Here is a 14,047-nt window from a genome sequence, read left to right on the forward strand (position 1 = left end):
CTTTATATACCTGCGCACAGCAGCAGCCACCTTCAGTCTGCTGCTGGACAGCCAGCAGCAGCAGCAGCAGCAGGAGAGGTAATTAATCAGCAACCCTCCTGCTAAGGGTAGACAGCTGCTCGTTCCACCCCCCCCCCCCCGCCTTAATTGGTTCTCCTCCCTTCCAACGGTGTTGAGGCGGGTGGGAACAGCCGGGGGTTGAGGGTACTGTGCTAAAAGAGGTGGAGTTATGCAGATCTAAAACGCGTGGATTGCAGCAGCAGCAAGCCGAAAAGTGCAGGCATGTGAGGGATCTAGAGGTTGACAGCATGTCTTCTTAACGGGAGTCCAGGTGGCCATCTTCACAAATGGACTTTTCAGAATCCTTGGGTGGCACCGTAGTCGGAAACCAATTCTGGTTATCGCTTCTCGGCCTTTTGGCTAAGATCAAGTGTAGTATCTGTTCTTATCAGTTTAATATCTGATACGTCCCCTATCTGGGGACCATATATTAAATGGATTTTTAGAACAGGGAGATGGAAAAAGAGCTTGCTCTGTCCACTCCACGCATTGACCTGGTATTGCAGTATCTCCAGGACCGGTGCACCCCTTCTTTAATGCAGTTTCTAAAATCAGAAAGAATTGAATTCAATGCTTTTTGTTCATTTGGCTTGTTTGTCGGATTTTGGGATGGACTCTTTGGCTTTGCTTTTCTTCTCCTCATTGGATTTTTCATGTTAAAAGTTGCAGAAGCCAGATGACAAGCTCATTTTGGTTCAACTTCAGCAACTGTGCATTGCATTGCCATGTAATGTAATGCAATGCTATCTATCTAGCTCTCCCTCTATACTTCCTTTTGGATAAACAGACATATTAGGCAAGCATTTTGGAGCTTTCACCTAAATAACTACAGGTGGTGAGATAAGCTGCACAATATAATTGACCTTTCAGTATATTGTTGCACACACACCATCTATTTAGCAAATGCCCTTGTTATCAACAGCAGCCTTTTAAACTCACCTGAGCTAACAGGTATGTGAGCTGGTTACTCTTCTTGCGCTTAAAATTTCTTTTTTGGTTTGCTACAATGCCTTTTCTGAAACGTTGTCTCCCTCTGCTGGAACACTGACTTCTTTCATTTAATGCCTGCAGACTATAAAAGAGAAACCAACCCAAAAAGTTTGGTTGATTAGTCTGTGGCATTCTTTTAAACTGTTGCTTATGGCGGTCTCTGTGAGCTTCTCAGTGACATTCAGCCATCCAGGTATCCCGCCTGCAGTAGACGGAATGTGGCAATGGAACGCTGGCTGCGCGTGTCATAATAGGCTCTGAGCCTTTATATACCTGCGCACAGCAGCAGCCACCTTCAGTCTGCTGCTGGACAGCCAGCAGCAGCAGCAGCAGGAGAGGTAATTAATCAGCAACCCTCCTGCTAAGGGTAGACAGCTGCTCGTTCCACCCCCCCCCCGCCTTAATTGGTTCTCCTCCCTTCCAACGGTGTTGAGGCGGGTGGGAACAGCCGGGGGTTGAGGGTACTGTGCTAAAAGAGGTGGAGTTATGCAGATCTAAAACGCGTGGATTGCAGCAGCAGCAAGCCGAAAAGTGCAGGCATGTGAGGGATCTAGAGGTTGACAGCATGTCTTCTTAACGGGAGTCCAGGTGGCCATCTCCACAAATGGACTTTTCAGAATCCTTGGGTGGCACCGTAGTCGGAAACCAATTCTGGTTATCGCTTCTCGGCCTTTTGGCTAAGATCAAGTGTAGTATCTGTTCTTATCAGTTTAATATCTGATACGTCCCCTATCTGGGGACCATATATTAAATGGATTTTTAGAACAGGGAGATGGAAAAAGAGCTTGCTCTGTCCACTGCACGCATTGACCTGGTATTGCAGTATCTCCAGGACCGGTGCACCCCTTCTTTAATGCAGTTTCTAAAATCAGAAAGAATTGAATTCAATGCTTTTTGTTCATTTGGCTTGTTTGTCGGATTTTGGGATGGACTCTTTGGCTTTGCTTTTCTTCTCCTCATTGGATTTTTCATGTTAAAAGTTGCAGAAGCCAGATGACAAGCTCATTTTGGTTCAACTTCAGCAACTGTGCATTGCATTGCCATGTAATGTAATGCAATGCTATCTATCTAGCTCTCCCTCTATACTTCCTTTTGGATAAACAGACATATTAGGCAAGCATTTTGGAGCTTTCACCTAAATAACTACAGGTGGTGAGATAAGCTGCACAATATAATTGACCTTTCAGTATATTGTTGCACACACACCATCTATTTAGCAAATGCCCTTGTTATCAACAGCAGCCTTTTAAACTCACCTGAGCTAACAGGTATGTGAGCTGGTTACTCTGCTGCGCTTAAAATTTCTTTTTTGGTTTGCTACAATGCCTTTTCTGAAACGTTGTCTCCCTCTGCTGGAACACTGACTTCTTTCATTTAATGCCTGCAGACTATAAAAGAGAAACCAACCCAAAAAGTTTGGTTGATTAGTCTGTGGCATTCTTTTAAACTGTTGCTTATGGCGGTCTCTGTGAGCTTCTCAGTGACATTCAGCCATCCAGGTATCCCGCCTGCAGTAGACGGAATGTGGCAATGGAACGCTGGCTGCGCGTGTCATAATAGGCTCTGAGCCTTTATATACCTGCGCACAGCAGCAGCCACCTTCAGTCTGCTGCTGGACAGCCAGCAGCAGCAGCAGCAGCAGGAGAGGTAATTAATCAGCAACCCTCCTGCTAAGGGTAGACAGCTGCTCGTTCCACCCCACCCCCCCCCCGCCTTAATTGGTTCTCCTCCCTTCCAACGGTGTTGAGGCGGGTGGGAACAGCCGGGGGTTGAGGGTACTGTGCTAAAAGAGGTGGAGTTATGCAGATCTAAAACGCGTGGATTGCAGCAGCAGCAAGCCGAAAAGTGCAGGCATGTGAGGGATCTAGAGGTTGACAGCATGTCTTCTTAACGGGAGTCCAGGTGGCCATCTCCACAAATGGACTTTTCAGAATCCTTGGGTGGCACCGTAGTCGGAAAACAATTCTGGTTATCGCTTCTCGGCCTTTTGGCTAAGATCAAGTGTAGTATCTGTTCTTATCAGTTTAATATCTGATACGTCCCCTATCTGGGGACCATATATTAAATGGATTTTTAGAACAGGGAGATGGAAAAAGAGCTTGCTCTGTCCACTCCACGCATTGACCTGGTATTGCAGTATCTCCAGGACCGGTGCACCCCTTCTTTAATGCAGTTTCTAAAATCAGAAAGAATTGAATTCAATGCTTTTTGTTCATTTGGCTTGTTTGTCAGATTTTGGGATGGACTCTTTGGCTTTGCTTTTCTTCTCCTCATTGGATTTTTCATGTTAAAAGTTGCAGAAGCCAGATGACAAGCTCATTTTGGTTCAACTTCAGCAACTGTGCATTGCATTGCCATGTAATGTAATGCAATGCTATCTATCTAGCTCTCCCTCTATACTTCCTTTTGGATAAACAGACATATTAGGCAAGCATTTTGGAGCTTTCACCTAAATAACTACAGGTGGTGAGATAAGCTGCACAATATAATTGACCTTTCAGTATATTGTTGCACACACACCATCTATTTAGCAAATGCCCTTGTTATCAACAGCAGCCTTTTAAACTCACCTGAGCTAACAGGTATGTGAGCTGGTTACTCTGCTGCGCTTAAAATTTCTTTTTTGGTTTGCTACAATGCCTTTTCTGAAACGTTGTCTCCCTCTGCTGGAACACTGACTTCTTTCATTTAATGCCTGCAGACTATAAAAGAGAAACCAACCCAAAAAGTTTGGTTGATTAGTCTGTGGCATTCTTTTAAACTGTTGCTTATGGCGGTCTCTGTGAGCTTCTCAGTGACATTCAGCCATCCAGGTATCCCGCCTGCAGTAGACGGAATGTGGCAATGGAACGCTGGCTGCGCGTGTCATAATAGGCTCTGAGCCTTTATATACCTGCGCACAGCAGCAGCCACCTTCAGTCTGCTGCTGGACAGCCAGCAGCAGCAGCAGCAGGAGAGGTAATTAATCAGCAACCCTCCTGCTAAGGGTAGACAGCTGCTCGTTCCACCCCCCCCCCGCCTTAATTGGTTCTCCTCCCTTCCAACGGTGTTGAGGCGGGTGGGAACAGCCGGGGGTTGAGGGTACTGTGCTAAAAGAGGTGGAGTTATGCAGATCTAAAACGCGTGGATTGCAGCAGCAGCAAGCCGAAAAGTGCAGGCATGTGAGGGATCTAGAGGTTGACAGCATGTCTTCTTAACGGGAGTCCAGGTGGCCATCTCCACAAATGGACTTTTCAGAATCCTTGGGTGGCACCGTAGTCGGAAACCAATTCTGGTTATCGCTTCTCGGCCTTTTGGCTAAGATCAAGTGTAGTATCTGTTCTTATCAGTTTAATATCTGATACGTCCCCTATCTGGGGACCATATATTAAATGGATTTTTAGAACAGGGAGATGGAAAAAGAGCTTGCTCTGTCCACTCCACGCATTGACCTGGTATTGCAGTATCTCCAGGACCGGTGCACCCCTTCTTTAATGCAGTTTCTAAAATCAGAAAGAATTGAATTCAATGCTTTTTGTTCATTTGGCTTGTTTGTCGGATTTTGGGATGGACTCTTTGGCTTTGCTTTTCTTCTCCTCATTGGATTTTTCACGTTAAAAGTTGCAGAAGCCAGATGACAAGCTCATTTTGGTTCAACTTCAGCAACTGTGCATTGCATTGCCATGTAATGTAATGCAATGCTATCTATCTAGCTCTCCCTCTATACTTCCTTTTGGATAAACAGACATATTAGGCAAGCATTTTGGAGCTTTCACCTAAATAACTACAGGTGGTGAGATAAGCTGCACAATATAATTGACCTTTCAGTATATTGTTGCACACACACCATCTATTTAGCAAATGCCCTTGTTATCAACAGCAGCCTTTTAAACTCACCTGAGCTAACAGGTATGTGAGCTGGTTACTCTGCTGCGCTTAAAATTTCTTTTTTGGTTTGCTACAATGCCTTTTCTGAAACGTTGTCTCCCTCTGCTGGAACACTGACTTCTTTCATTTAATGCCTGCAGACTATAAAAGAGAAACCAACCCAAAAAGTTTGGTTGATTAGTCTGTGGCATTCTTTTAAACTGTTGCTTATGGCGGTCTCTGTGAGCTTCTCAGTGACATTCAGCCATCCAGGTATCCCGCCTGCAGTAGACGGAATGTGGCAATGGAACGCTGGCTGCGCGTGTCATAATAGGCTCTTAGCCTTTATATACCTGCGCACAGCAGCAGCCACCTTCAGTCTGCTGCTGGACAGCCAGCAGCAGCAGCAGCAGCAGCAGGAGAGGTAATTAATCAGCAACCCTCCTGCTAAGGGTAGACAGCTGCTCGTCCCCCCCCCCCCGCCTTAATTGGTTCTCCTCCCTTCCAACGGTGTTGAGGCGGGTGGGAACAGCCGGGGGTTGAGGGTACTGTGCTAAAAGAGGTGGAGTTATGCAGATCTAAAACGCGTGGATTGCAGCAGCAGCAAGCCGAAAAGTGCAGGCATGTGAGGGATCTAGAGGTTGACAGCATGTCTTCTTAACGGGAGTCCAGGTGGCCATCTCCACAAATGGACTTTTCAGAATCCTTGGGTGGCACCGTAGTCGGAAACCAATTCTGGTTATCGCTTCTCGGCCTTTTGGCTAAGATCAAGTGTAGTATCTGTTCTTATCAGTTTAATATCTGATACGTCCCCTATCTGGGGACCATATATTAAATGGATTTTTAGAACAGGGAGATGGAAAAAGAGCTTGCTCTGTCCACTCCACGCATTGACCTGGTATTGCAGTATCTCCAGGACCGGTGCACCCCTTCTTTAATGCAGTTTCTAAAATCAGAAAGAATTGAATTCAATGCTTTTTGTTCATTTGGCTTGTTTGTCGGATTTTGGGATGGACTCTTTGGCTTTGCTTTTCTTCTCCTCATTGGATTTTTCATGTTAAAAGTTGCAGAAGCCAGATGACAAGCTCATTTTGGTTCAACTTCAGCAACTGTGCATTGCATTGCCATGTAATGTAATGCAATGCTATCTATCTAGCTCTCCCTCTATACTTCCTTTTGGATAAACAGACATATTAGGCAAGCATTTTGGAGCTTTCACCTAAATAACTACAGGTGGTGAGATAAGCTGCACAATATAATTGACCTTTCAGTATATTGTTGCACACACACCATCTATTTAGCAAATGCCCTTGTTATCAACAGCAGCCTTTTAAACTCACCTGAGCTAACAGGTATGTGAGCTGGTTACTCTGCTGCGCTTAAAATTTCTTTTTTGGTTTGCTACAATGCCTTTTCTGAAACGTTGTCTCCCTCTGCTGGAACACTGACTTCTTTCATTTAATGCCTGCAGACTATAAAAGAGAAACCAACCCAAAAAGTTTGGTTGATTAGTCTGTGGCATTCTTTTAAACTGTTGCTTATGGCGGTCTCTGTGAGCTTCTCAGTGACATTCAGCCATCCAGGTATCCCGCCTGCAGTAGACGGAATGTGGCAATGGAACGCTGGCTGCGCGTGTCATAATAGGCTCTGAGCCTTTATATACCTGCGCACAGCAGCAGCCACCTTCAGTCTGCTGCTGGACAGCCAGCAGCAGCAGCAGCAGCAGGAGAGGTAATTAATCAGCAACCCTCCTGCTAAGGGTAGACAGCTGCTCGTTCCACCCCCCCCCCGCCTTAATTGGTTCTCCTCCCTTCCAATGGTGTTGAGGCGGGTGGGAACAGCCGGGGGTTGAAGGTACTGTGCTAAAAGAGGTGGAGTTATGCAGATCTAAAACGCGTGGATTGCAGCAGCAGCAAGCCGAAAAGTGCAGGCATGTGAGGGATCTAGAGGTTGACAGCATGTCTTCTTAACGGGAGTCCAGGTGGCCATCTCCACAAATGGACTTTTCAGAATCCTTGGGTGGCACCGTAGTCGGAAACCAATTCTGGTTATCGCTTCTCGGCCTTTTGGCTAAGATCAAGTGTAGTATCTTTCGAAAAGGCGGTTTTGGATGTTGGCCGCCCTAGTAGATTGATACATTATGCACACTGGGGTTTAGGCGCTTGTTAGTACGCCAGGTGGCTAATATAGTCATCTGGTGGAAAGCATGGCCCCCCAGGATCGATGCCATTGGGCCGGGGAAGATCGAAAGCCCGAAGTGTGAAGTGCCCCAGGAGTGGTGACCCTGGGGTGCCTTAACTCACTGGGATTGGGAACCCCACTTGAGTTTATGGCACATTTGCACTAGCACTTCAATATTTCTTTCTTCACACACACCCTTATTCCGGGCCTTCTGGCCTTAGGATGGGGAATTTTTCAATTCCCGGTCGAAGGTCCGGGCAGTATTATACTGTGAAACCTTCACTATTTATTTAATTTTTTTTTGTCACTGTGTGTCCACTTTTTCACGTGTGTCCACGTCCTTACTAGGATTTTGTCGGGATGCGGTTCCCTTACGGGTTCCTCTCTTGGCAGGTCTAGGGGGGGAGTGTGTGGCCATCAGGTTCCGCTCCCCCCTGAACCCCCCTGGCTCTCCTCTTTCGGGAGGAGAGCGTTGTTGGCTCCCCTCTTCCGGGAGGGGAGCACAGTCTTTGGCTCCCAGTGCCTTGCTCAGGTGAGAACTCGGACAGGTGCTGGGGGTAAGATTGGGTCGCCTCTGGCTCCGGCTGGAGGTGGCTATTTGTCCCTGTTCCTCGCTGTGGCCTTCTGGCTCGGAGGGACGGGGAATGGTTTGGGGGACCCTTCTCCTTTTGGAGAGGGTTTCAAGAAGACCAGCATCCTAGTGCACTTTTTTTGTGGCACTTGTCACTTTTTTAAGCGCACTCGGGTTTTGTACACGAATTCGGGCTTTCGATAAAAAAAAAAAAAAATCTGTTCTTATCAGTTTAATATCTGATACGTCCCCTATCTGGGGACCATATATTAAATGGATTTTTAGAACAGGGAGATGGAAAAAGAGCTTGCTCTGTCCACTCCACGCATTGACCTGGTATTGCAGTATCTCCAGGACCGGTGCACCCCTTCTTTAATGCAGTTTCTAAAATCAGAAAGAATTGAATTCAATGCTTTTTGTTCATTTGGCTTGTTTGTCGGATTTTGGGATGGACTCTTTGGCTTTGCTTTTCTTCTCCTCATTGGATTTTTCATGTTAAAAGTTGCAGAAGCCAGATGACAAGCTCATTTTGGTTCAACTTCAGCAACTGTGCATTGCATTGCCATGTAATGTAATGCAATGCTATCTATCTAGCTCTCCCTCTATACTTCCTTTTGGATAAACAGACATATTAGGCAAGCATTTTGGAGCTTTCACCTAAATAACTACAGGTGGTGAGATAAGCTGCACAATATAATTGACCTTTCAGTATATTGTTGCACACACACCATCTATTTAGCAAATGCCCTTGTTATCAACAGCAGCCTTTTAAACTCACCTGAGCTAACAGGTATGTGAGCTGGTTACTCTGCTGCGCTTAAAATTTCTTTTTTGGTTTGCTACAATGCCTTTTCTGAAACGTTGTCTCCCTCTGCTGGAACACTGACTTCTTTCATTTAATGCCTGCAGACTATAAGGCTGTGTGCCCACGTAGCATTTTTCAAGCGTATATGCTGCGGAATTTCCGCAGCGTAAACGCTTGAAAAACACATGTAGATCCGCACCCCATGGTCCCCAATGGGATTCCGCAAGTTCTATGCACATGCTGCGGATTTTTCCGTAGCGTTTATGCTACGTACAAAAATCCGCAGCATGTCATTTAATTTTGCGGAAGCGCAGCGGAACTCCCGCCATTGACTTGCATTGAGACGCATAGAAACCGCGACTGTACATTTGTACAAGCGGCTTCTATGCGTCTCTATGTGCGGATGGTACCCAGTTCTGGAGGAGAGGAGACTCTCATCCAGACCTGGGTACCATTGTACCTGTAAAAAAAGAATAAAATAACAAATAAAGTTTATACTCACCTGTCCGGCGTCTTCTCTCTGAATGCCAGCAGCGCTGAAGGACCTGCGGTGACGTCACAGTCATGTGACCGCAGGCCCTTCACCGCTCTGTCTCGCGATATGCCGGCAGCCGGGAACCAGCCAGGAAGCAGCGCTGCAGCCACGCCGGGGCCTCGGGGGTGAGTATAGCTTTATTTGTTTTAATTTTTACGGTTCACACTGTATAAATCCATGCTGTTTGCATGGATTATTATACAGTGTGACCTAGTTGTCAAGCACTTTCCAAGTGATGCTATCGCCTGGAAAGTGCTTGTCAATCTGCATGCGGAAACGCATGTGAACCCGCATGTGGATCCGCATGTATTCTGCAGGAAAAACGCATGCACAATCTGCATGCGTTTTTTTCTGCCAGGGAGATGCAGAAATGCTGCAGAAATTTTCTGCTTCATTTCTGCATCGTGGGCACATAGCCTAAAAGAGAAACCAACCCAAAAAGTTTGGTTGATTAGTCTGTGGCATTCTTTTAAACTGTTGCTTATGGCGGTCTCTGTGAGCTTCTCAGTGACATTCAGCCATCCAGGTATCCCGCCTGCAGTAGACGGAATGTGGCAATGGAACGCTGGCTGCGCGTGTCATAATAGGCTCTGAGCCTTTATATACCTGCGCACAGCAGCAGCCACCTTCAGTCTGCTGCTGGACAGCCAGCAGCAGCAGCAGGAGAGGTAATTAATCAGCAACCCTCCTGCTAAGGGTAGACAGCTGCTCGTTCCACCCCCCCCCCGCCTTAATTGGTTCTCCTCCCTTCCAATGGTGTTGAGGCGGGTGGGAACAGCCGGGGGTTGAAGGTACTGTGCTAAAAGAGGTGGAGTTATGCAGATCTAAAACGCGTGGATTGCAGCAGCAGCAAGCCGAAAAGTGCAGGCATGTGAGGGATCTAGAGGTTGACAGCATGTCTTCTTAACGGGAGTCCAGGTGGCCATCTCCACAAATGGACTTTTCAGAATCCTTGGGTGGCACCGTAGTCGGAAACCAATTCTGGTTATCGCTTCTCGGCCTTTTGGCTAAGATCAAGTGTAGTATCTGTTCTTATCAGTTTAATATCTGATACGTCCCCTATCTGGGGACCATATATTAAATGGATTTTTAGAACAGGGAGATGGAAAAAGAGCTTGCTCTGTCCACTCCACGCATTGACCTGGTATTGCAGTATCTCCAGGACCGGTGCACCCCTTCTTTAATGCAGTTTCTAAAATCAGAAAGAATTGAATTCAATGCTTTTTGTTCATTTGGCTTGTTTGTCGGATTTTGGGATGGACTCTTTGGCTTTGCTTTTCTTCTCCTCATTGGATTTTTCATGTTAAAAGTTGCAGAAGCCAGATGACAAGCTCATTTTGGTTCAACTTCAGCAACTGTGCATTGCATTGCCATGTAATGTAATGCAATGCTATCTATCTAGCTCTCCCTCTATACTTCCTTTTGGATAAACAGACATATTACGCAAGCATTTTGGAGCTTTCACCTAAATAACTACAGGTGGTGAGATAAGCTGCACAATATAATTGACCTTTCAGTATATTGTTGCACACACACCATCTATTTAGCAAATGCCCTTGATATCAACAGCAGCCTTTTAAACTCAAATGAGCTAACAGGTATGTGAGCTGGTTACTCTGCTGCGCTTAAAATTTCTTTTTTGCTTTGCTACAATGCCTTTTCTGAAACGTTGTCTCCCTCTGCTGGAACACTGACTTCTTTCATTTAATGCCTGCAGACTATAAAAGAGAAACCAACCCAAAAAGTTTGGTTGATTAGTCTGTGGCATTCTTTTAAACTGTTGCTTATGGCGGTCTCTGTGAGCTTCTCAGTGACATTCAGCCATCCAGGTATCCCGCCTGCAGTAGACGGAATGTGGCAATGGAACGCTGGCTGCGCGTGTCATAATAGGCTCTGAGCCTTTATATACCTGCGCACAGCAGCAGCCACCTTCAGTCTGCTGCTGGACAGCCAGCAGCAGCAGCAGCAGCAGGAGAGGTAATTAATCAGCAACCCTCCTGCTAAGGGTAGACAGCTGCTCGTTCCACCCCCCCCCCGCCTTAATTGGTTCTCCTCCCTTCCAACGGTGTTGAGGCGGGTGGGAACAGCCGGGGGTTGAGGGTACTGTGCTAAAAGAGGTGGAGTTATGCAGATCTAAAACGCGTGGATTGCAGCAGCAGCAAGCCGAAAAGTGCAGGCATGTGAGGGATCTAGAGGTTGACAGCATGTCTTCTTAACGGGAGTCCAGGTGGCCATCTCCACAAATGGACTTTTCAGAATCCTTGGGTGGCACCGTAGTCGGAAACCAATTCTGGTTATCGCTTCTCGGCCTTTTGGCTAAGATCAAGTGTAGTATCTGTTCTTATCAGTTTAATATCTGATACGTCCCCTATCTGGGGACCATATATTAAATGGATTTTTAGAACAGGGGGATGGAAAAAGAGCTTGCTCTGTCCACTCCACGCATTGACCTGGTATTGCAGTATCTCCAGGACCGGTGCACCCCTTCTTTAATGCAGTTTCTAAAATCAGAAAGAATTGAATTCAATGCTTTTTGTTCATTTGGCTTGTTTGTCGGATTTTGGGATGGACTCTTTGGCTTTGCTTTTCTTCTCCTCATTGGATTTTTCATGTTAAAAGTTGCAGAAGCCAGATGACAAGCTCATTTTGGTTCAACTTCAGCAACTGTGCATTGCATTGCCATGTAATGTAATGCAATGCTATCTATCTAGCTCTCCCTCTATACTTCCTTTTGGATAAACAGACATATTAGGCAAGCATTTTGGAGCTTTCACCTAAATAACTACAGGTGGTGAGATAAGCTGCACAATATAATTGACCTTTCAGTATATTGTTGCACACACACCATCTATTTAGCAAATGCCCTTGTTATCAACAGCAGCCTTTTAAACTCACCTGAGCTAACAGGTATGTGAGCTGGTTACTCTGCTGCGCTTAAAATTTCTTTTTTGGTTTGCTACAATGCCTTTTCTGAAACGTTGTCTCCCTCTGCTGGAACACTGACTTCTTTCATTTAATGCCTGCAGACTATAAAAGAGAAACCAACCCAAAAAGTTTGGTTGATTAGTCTGTGGCATTCTTTTAAACTGTTGCTTATGGCGGTCTCTGTGAGCTTCTCAGTGACATTCAGCCATCCAGGTATCCCGCCTGCAGTAGACGGAATGTGGCAATGGAACGCTGGCTGCGCGTGTCATAATAGGCTCTGAGCCTTTATATACCTGCGCACAGCAGCAGCCACCTTCAGTCTGCTGCTGGACAGCCAGCAACAGCAGCAGCAGCAGGAGAGGTAATTAATCAGCAACCCTCCTGCTAAGGGTAGACAGCTGCTCGTTCCACCCCCCCCCCCCCGCCTTAATTGGTTCTCCTCCCTTCCAATGGTGTTGAGGCGGGTGGGAACAGCCGGGGGTTGAAGGTACTGTGCTAAAAGAGGTGGAGTTATGCAGATCTAAAACGCGTGGATTGCAGCAGCAGCAAGCCGAAAAGTGCAGGCATGTGAGGGATCTAGAGGTTGACAGCATGTCTTCTTAACGGGAGTCCAGGTGGCCATCTCCACAAATGGACTTTTCAGAATCCTTGGGTGGCACCGTAGTCGGAAACCAATTCTGGTTATCGCTTCTTGGCCTTTTGGCTAAGATCAAGTGTAGTATCTTTCGAAAAGGCGGTTTTGGATGTTGGCCGCCCTAGTAGATTGATACATTATGCACACTGGGGTTTAGGCGCTTGTTAGTACGCCAGGTGGCTAATATAGTCATCTGGTGGAAAGCATGGCCCCCCAGGATCGATGCCATTGGGCCGGGGAAGATCGAAAGCCCGAAGTGTGAAGTGCCCCAGGAGTGGTGACCCTGGGGTGCCTTAACTCACTGGGATTGGGAACCCCACTTGAGTTTATGGCACATTTGCACTAGCACTTCAATATTTCTTTCTTCACACACACCCTTATTCCGGGCCTTCTGGCCTTAGGATGGGGAATTTTTCAATTCCCGGTCGAAGGTCCGGGCAGTATTATACTGTGAAACCTTCAATATTTATTTAATTTTTTTTTGTCACTGTGTGTCCACTTTTTCACGTGTGTCCACGTCCTTACTAGGATTTTGTCGGGATGCGGTTCCCTTACGGGTTCCTCTCTTGGCAGGTCTAGGGGGGGAGTGTGTGGCCATCAGGTTCCGCTCCCCCCTGAACCCCCCTGGCTCTCCTCTTTCGGGAGGAGAGCGTTGTTGGCTCCCCTCTTCCGGGAGGGGAGCACAGTCTTTGGCTCCCAGTGCCTTGCTCGGGTGAGAACTCGGACAGGTGCTCGGGGTAAGATTGGGTCGCCTCTGGCTCCGGCTGGAGGTGGCTATTTGTCCCTGTTCCTCGCTGTGGCCTTCTGGCTCGGAGGGACGGGGAATGGTTTGGGGGACCCTTCTCCTTTTGGAGAGGGTTTCAAGAAGACCAGCATCCTAGTGCACTTTTTTTGTGGCACTTGTCACTTTTTTAAGCGCACTCGGGTTTTGTACACGAATTCGGGCTTTCGATAAAAAAAAAAAAAAATCTGTTCTTATCAGTTTAATATCTGATACGTCCCCTATCTGGGGACCATATATTAAATGGATTTTTAGAACAGGGAGATGGAAAAAGAGCTTGCTCTGTCCACTCCACGCATTGACCTGGTATTGCAGTATCTCCAGGACCGGTGCACCCCTTCTTTAATGCAGTTTCTAAAATCAGAAAGAATTGAATTCAATGCTTTTTGTTCATTTGGCTTGTTTGTCGGATTTTGGGATGGACTCTTTGGCTTTGCTTTTCTTCTCCTCATTGGATTTTTCATGTTAAAAGTTGCAGAAGCCAGATGACAAGCTCATTTTGGTTCAACTTCAGCAACTGTGCATTGCATTGCCATGTAATGTAATGCAATGCTATCTATCTAGCTCTCCCTCTATACTTCCTTTTGGATAAACAGACATATTAGGCAAGCATTTTGGAGCTTTCACCTAAATAACTACAGGTGGTGAGATAAGCTGCACAATATAATTGACCTTTCAGTATATTGTTGCACACACACCATCTATTTAGCAAATGCCCT

The 14,047-nt window shown here is 46.4% G+C and overlaps 9 non-coding genes and 2 pseudogenes across 9 annotated transcripts; all 11 read left to right on the top strand.

Annotated features, from left to right (window-relative positions):
- Window positions 1–400: 400 nt before the first annotated feature.
- On the top strand, window positions 401–591 carry LOC141158937 (U2 spliceosomal RNA). Its single transcript, XR_012248956.1, has one exon. It is a non-coding gene; the product is annotated as a U2 spliceosomal RNA (small nuclear RNA).
- Window positions 592–1,707: 1,116 nt separating this feature from the next.
- Window positions 1,708–1,898, top strand: LOC141159891 (U2 spliceosomal RNA). Its single transcript, XR_012249885.1, has one exon. It is a non-coding gene; the product is annotated as a U2 spliceosomal RNA (small nuclear RNA).
- Window positions 1,899–3,021: 1,123 nt separating this feature from the next.
- LOC141158939 (U2 spliceosomal RNA) lies at window positions 3,022–3,212 on the top strand. Its single transcript, XR_012248958.1, has one exon. It is a non-coding gene; the product is annotated as a U2 spliceosomal RNA (small nuclear RNA).
- Window positions 3,213–4,327: 1,115 nt separating this feature from the next.
- On the top strand, window positions 4,328–4,518 carry LOC141158940 (U2 spliceosomal RNA). The gene has a single exon (XR_012248959.1). It is a non-coding gene; the product is annotated as a U2 spliceosomal RNA (small nuclear RNA).
- Window positions 4,519–5,637: 1,119 nt separating this feature from the next.
- On the top strand, window positions 5,638–5,828 carry LOC141158941 (U2 spliceosomal RNA). The gene has a single exon (XR_012248960.1). It is a non-coding gene; the product is annotated as a U2 spliceosomal RNA (small nuclear RNA).
- A 1,118-nt stretch (window positions 5,829–6,946) lies between these two features.
- Window positions 6,947–7,038, top strand: LOC141160446 (U2 spliceosomal RNA; annotated as a pseudogene).
- A 793-nt stretch (window positions 7,039–7,831) lies between these two features.
- On the top strand, window positions 7,832–8,018 carry LOC141160202 (U2 spliceosomal RNA). Its single transcript, XR_012250159.1, has one exon. It is a non-coding gene; the product is annotated as a U2 spliceosomal RNA (small nuclear RNA).
- A 1,957-nt stretch (window positions 8,019–9,975) lies between these two features.
- Window positions 9,976–10,166, top strand: LOC141158942 (U2 spliceosomal RNA). The gene has a single exon (XR_012248961.1). It is a non-coding gene; the product is annotated as a U2 spliceosomal RNA (small nuclear RNA).
- A 1,118-nt stretch (window positions 10,167–11,284) lies between these two features.
- On the top strand, window positions 11,285–11,475 carry LOC141159596 (U2 spliceosomal RNA). The gene has a single exon (XR_012249599.1). It is a non-coding gene; the product is annotated as a U2 spliceosomal RNA (small nuclear RNA).
- A 1,121-nt stretch (window positions 11,476–12,596) lies between these two features.
- On the top strand, window positions 12,597–12,688 carry LOC141160459 (U2 spliceosomal RNA; annotated as a pseudogene).
- Window positions 12,689–13,481: 793 nt separating this feature from the next.
- LOC141160203 (U2 spliceosomal RNA) lies at window positions 13,482–13,668 on the top strand. The gene has a single exon (XR_012250160.1). It is a non-coding gene; the product is annotated as a U2 spliceosomal RNA (small nuclear RNA).
- The last annotated feature ends 379 nt before the right edge of the window (window positions 13,669–14,047 follow it).

This window comes from Phyllobates terribilis, unplaced genomic scaffold (genome assembly GCF_046119375.1).
Source record: "Phyllobates terribilis strain yellow unplaced genomic scaffold, ASM4611937v1 Scaffold_8__6_contigs__length_399053987, whole genome shotgun sequence".
NCBI classification, from domain to species: Eukaryota; Metazoa; Chordata; class Amphibia; order Anura; family Dendrobatidae; genus Phyllobates; species Phyllobates terribilis.